Here is a 6,000-nt window from a genome sequence, read left to right as displayed (position 1 = left end):
AGAGAGAGAGAGAGAGACAGAGAGAGAGAGAGAGAGAGGAAGGGAGGGAGAAAAGGAGGGAATAGAGGGAGTGAGGAAGAGAGAAGGAGGGAGAGAGAAGGAGGGAGAGAGGGAGAGGGAGGGAGGGAGACAGAGAGAGAGTGAGAGTTAGTTTCAGGAGGTGATCATTGATGAACTGTGTCCTCTCCTCTCCCATTTCATTTACTCTAGATTAGGCCTCCATGTTATCTTGCCTAGAATGCTGTTAATATCCTTTTAGTCTTCATGTTTCCAGTCTATTCTCTTTGTAATTAATCTTCCACACATTTCTCTGAGTGATTTTTTTAAATACACTATCAAGATTCTGTTATTCATCTACTCAGAAACCTTCCATAGCTCCCATTGCCTACCAAATAAAGTTTAAGCTTAGCAGGGGAAGCTGGCTGGCATAGGGGATAGACTGGAGTGAGAAAGACCTGAGTTCAGATCTGACCTCAGACACTGCCCAGGTAACCCTGGGCAAGTCATTTAACTCTGTTTGCCTCAGTTTCCTCACATGTAAAATGAACTAGAGAAGGAAAATAAACCCCTCCAGTATATGCCAAGAAAACCCCAAATGGGGTCAATGAAGAGTCAGACATGACTGAGCAACAAAAAGTTTAAACTCCAGCCTCTGACATCCATGACCCTCCAGTCTGTCTCTAATCTTATTCTCTAGTTTCATCTTGAGTGTTTGTCTCCATGTATTCTATGTTGTAGCTTGTAGCTAACCCAGAATATCTCTTCTCCCCCCCCCCGTCCCACCCCGTTTCCCTACCCTGTTCTTGTCCTGGCCCCATCTCCATTCATTTGTTCACACTATCCCCCTTCCTTGAAATAGACTCCACCCCCTTCCTCCCTCACTGCATTTTTGGGGGAAAAAAGTCCTGAATCTGGATTTAAAGAGTTTGCTACTTATTACTCATGTGACCTTGGGCAAGTCATTTGCATTCTTTCAGTGCACCTTTTATAAAAAAGGAGGATTCAAAAGATATGATGTCTACATTCCCTTGAAGTTTTAAATCCTGTCATCCTAGGGTCTTTCCTTCCTTCATAATCCAATTTAAATCCAACTTAAATTCCTCCATCAATCCTTCCTTTAAGGGGAATAACAGTAGCTAGCACCCATGCAATTTTAGATTTTGTAGAATGTTCTGCATGTATTATCTCATTTGAACTTTGCAATAACTCTTGGGGTAGGTGCTATGATTATCTCCATTTTACTGATGAAGAAACTGAATAGAAACCCTTAATTCTCCTCCCAAACCCCTTCCCCACATTCCTCACAGCATTTTTTTAGCCATAGTTTGTTCTTAGCTCTTTCTACCCTGAATCATACTGATCTGAACACATGTTGTATTTCCCGTGCCTGACATTAGACTGTAAGCTTTCTGAGGACAGGGACCATGTCCCATCTGTCTTTATATCCTCAGTTTCTAGCATGGTCTTGCACAGGGAAGGAACTTAAGTAAATGTTTGTTGAAGTGAATTTAGCTGACTGACCATTTAAATTCTGTGAAAATTATATAAAAAGATACCACTTAGTCTAACTGTCTCTATCAGCTTATTAAAAGTTTTTTTTAAATACTTGAACAAATTAAGTTTTGAGATCCAAAACCCAACAATAACCCCTCAATTTAATTGAACTACTATATCTTGCCTTTTTCTTTACCCAACTATTATGTTGTATAATTCAGGAAAAGCTGAGCTATTTTGTCTTTAGTGTCTATAAATTTGGGGGTGTCATTTACTGGTAAAAGAGGAATAAGAAAAACAAGAAGAAATATCCTATCCATATGAAAACAATAATCTATAATATTTATTGTCTGGGATTGAAATGCTTCAAATATTCAAAGCAATAAAACTTCAGGAAAAGCAAAACTTTCTAACGTTAGAAAGATCATAAATTTTTCCCATTAAAAGACATAAGTTTAAAAAAAATCAAGGTGATATTTTATGTTGAAGAAAAAAACAATATTAAATCTAAGCTAAGTAGCATGGAGCCCCCAGAGGGCACAACCTACTTGTCCATGGGAGTCTGGAGCCCCCAGTGGCAGCCAATTGCAACATTTTTGAATAAAACACTAAAGATTGAAGCAGGTGTTTTGAATACTGTGCTGGTTAGAGAAAATTTCTGAATATTCAGCATTAGATATTTCTTCTCAGAAGTCTTTTGACTCTAAATTTACTTCTTAGAAATTAAGACAAATTTTGAATCCCAAATCTACAACTAACTAGATATGTGATCCTGGGCAACTCAATTCCCTTCTTAATCTCAGTTTCTCCATCTTTAAAATGAGAAAGCTAGACTAGATGATCCAAAGGATTCTTCCATTTGTAGATCATATAATCATCATTTCAGAGTTAGAATAGAATTTAGAGTTACTCTAATCCAATTCTCTTATTTTTCAGATGAGGATACTGAGGCTCAGGAAATGTAATGTGCCCAAGGTATTATAGGTGGTAAATGGCAGAACCAAGATGAAATCCCAGGCCCCTTGACTTTAAATCCAATGCTTCTACTTATGATTCTAAAAAATAACCTTACTCTAGCATTGCTATGACTTCACTGATACCACTTTCATTCCTTTAAAGTAAGCATTATTGCTTTATAAATACATATCTTTTTATTACACTGCTGAATCATTCAATGTTTTGACCACATGTTGGTTGGTCATATTCAAAATAACATATTAAAAATAGATTCCATAATTTCCTGTCTAACCCGTGAAAACTCAGGTGGGATATTTTTTAAGGTGGATTTTAAAAAGGCTTCTAATGTCGCAAATGTGATTTACCTCTCAAATGTCATTCAGAATGGTTTTTCCAAAATGGAATCTAAATAGGCCTGGGGCATAGATTTTATGCTTTTCTTTGGTGACTTTTTAGAAGAATGAACATTCCAATTCTGGATCCTCAATGACATCCCAGCACTTGCAGCTCAGAGAGAAGTGGGGATGGTCACACTGCCTATTTCTTGTTGGTCACTTCAAGGATATCTTCATCCAGGGAGTGGAGAGAAAGGAAAATTACTGCTATATTCCAACACAACTTAGTTTCTTGAGGGTGGGGGGGACAATCTAAGGTAAGATCAATACTATGAGACCTTTTCCTCTAAAATGAGCAAGAACCTAAAATATGGTTAATAATTAAGCTGGACACGTGATGACAGAAAATGCTAGAAGGACTGGTGATTCCATAAATACAGATCCTGTGTTGTGGGCCAGGATACTGGTAGAACTGGGGAGGTATGAGTTAATACCCCATCCTCCCACAACACCAACTAGGATTGTCGGGAACAAAGATATGATGGTGCAGGAGTTGGGCATTTTAAATTCATATGGACTCAGTTGGATTGCTCTGAAATCTATCTGTGGTCCATTTGGGCAAGAAGGATATAAAGGTAGTTTTTAGGACTTTGGTGGAGAGTTCTTGAGACCCCAGGGAACCTCCTTGCCAACTGCTTTTAATTTCCTTGCCAGTGGTTTTTACTGGCTCTTACCTTCCTGGACTGCTTTTTGCTGCTTAGGGAACTGTTTTTACCTGGGGGCATATGGATGTTTTTATTAAATAGATTGTTTATTTGAACCCTCAGGCACTGAATGGCCCATTGCACTAGACATGGAAAAGTGACCAAGATACTCTGATATCATAGGAATTTTATTAGCCCCTGAGTGCTTCTCTATCTGACCTACTCATGCTCGATGTATTCAAAGGTGCCTAGAGTCTGTTTACCTTACATTGGTGTATTTGATTGTGTTGCTACCTGAATTATCCCTGAGGGGTCTCAGTTTCCAGATTTGGCACAAACCAGTCAAAGACTACGATCATGCTAATTATGTCTTTACTAAGCTTACCAAAGGATATGAAAGTCAGAAGCATCCTGAGGTTGTCTGGAACAGGTCTGGAAGTATCTGAGGTAGATACTCTGAGCACACTCTTATATAATCGATGATGGCAGTGAATGGCAGCATGAGCATTATCCTAATCAGTATGAAGACTTCTTCACTGTAGAGAGTATCTCAGTGAGAAACTACTCTGTTAAGGCAGATCACCACATACTTTGCCACCACATTTACTGTCTCAGAGAACTGCTTGTGGCCCTGAGAGATTATGTGATGGTATGTAGCACTGGCTGGAACTTTTTTTGATAGTTTTCATTTTTTAATATCACTGAACATTCCTTAATTGACTCCCATTCTTCTCTTTCCCAGGGAGCCATCCCTTATGATTAAAAGACTAAAAAGAGGAAAAAACACAAATTTCACAAGACTAACCAATGCATTAAAAAGACGGTGCACCATCTCTGCGAAGAGAGGGGCATGTTCTTCCTAGCTCTCTTTGGCAGTATACTTGGTCACTATCAATTTGCAGCATGCTAGGCTGCTATGACTATTCATGTACATATCAGTCCTTTCCCTCTTTCTTTCATCTCTTTAGGGGTAATATGCCTAGTAGTGGTAACACTAGGTCAAAGGACAAATTTTAGCGACTTTTGGGGTATATTTGGTACTGGGATATAGGGTTTTTTGCTCATCAAAGTCTTTAGGGTACATACCTACTTGTAGAATCTTTGGGTTAAAGGGCAGAAACATTTCAGTCACTTTTTTCCTACAATTCCAAATTCCTTTCCAGAATGGTTAGACCAATTCATAGATCCACCAACTGCATATTAATAATCCTGTCTTTCTTCAATTTCTCTAAACATTAGTCCTTTTTCTTTTGTTTGGGAAAACTTCAGAGTTGTTTGAATTTGGAACATCTCTTTTGGTGTTTAACAGTTTGCAATTATTCTTTTGAAAAAAAGGTTAATATCCTTTGAATGCTTTTCTATTGGGGAAATAGCTTTTAGTCTTATGTATTTCTATCTGTTGCCTATATAACTTACATATTAGAATTTCATCAGAAATATTTGATGCAAAGATTTTTTCCTAGAAAATGACTTCCCTTCTAATCTCAGTTGCATTTTGTTTGTATAAAAGCTCTTCAATTTCATGCATTCAAAATTATTTATTATCTGGTTTTTATCTTACCTGATTAAGAATTTATTTCCTAGTCATACCTGTATAAAGTCCCTGATAATCATTCTTTCCTAATTTTTATGATATGATATTTAATATGTAAGTGACATAGTCATCTTGAACTTATTGTGTATGTGGTATAGAATGTTAGTCTTGTGGTGGGTGAAAAATTAACCTAATTTCTTCCAGACTGCTTTCCAGTTTCCTCAGCAATTGCTGTCAAAGAGAGAGTTCTTTCTTAGGTAATTTATGTTTTGGGAAATAAATTGAGTTATTGAATTTGATTGTTTCTAATTCTTCCTTGTCTAGTCTGTTTATTGATATATTTCTCTATTTTTAACCAGTATCAAATATTTTTTAATGATTTAAAATAATTTTAATGATTGCTTTATAATATAGTTTGAGTGTTATTTGAAGTGCTATATCTCCTTCGACATACTTTTTTTGTCATTACTTTCATGTTCTAGATAACTTATTCCTTCACATCAATTAATGCTGTTATGTTAATGGGTTCTGCAAAGTATCACTGTTTCTGATTTGATTGGTATAGCACCAAAATTGTAAATTAGTTTTCATAGTATTGCCATGTTTATTATATTGGCATGACCAAGCCATGAACACTGAATATCCTTCCAATAATTTAAGTTGGTTCTTTTTTTAAAAAAAGAAATATTTTACAATTGTATCTTTACAAATACTGAGTGTACTTTGGTCAGTCTATAGTAGTTAGTCAACAAGATTTTTTCAGTACTTCCAGTGTGCCACCCACATGTGCTAAGGATTGGGGATACAAAGAAAGGCTCTTACCTCAGGGAACTAACATTCTAATGAGAGATATAAGGCAACCCCCCCCCCCAAAAAAAACCCTATATTATGCATGACATATAGTGTACATAGAAAGTAAGCTCAGAGGAAAGGCTCTGGTAGACTGCCTCCCAGATATTTTATTCACTTTGCAGTT

The sequence above is a fragment of the Petaurus breviceps genome, unplaced genomic scaffold (genome assembly GCF_028583685.1).
Source record: "Petaurus breviceps papuanus isolate PSGF00001 unplaced genomic scaffold, PetGlider_PUasm1.0 90701, whole genome shotgun sequence".
NCBI classification, from domain to species: domain Eukaryota; kingdom Metazoa; phylum Chordata; class Mammalia; order Diprotodontia; family Petauridae; genus Petaurus; species Petaurus breviceps.
Note: the sequence above shows the minus strand (reverse complement) of the source record.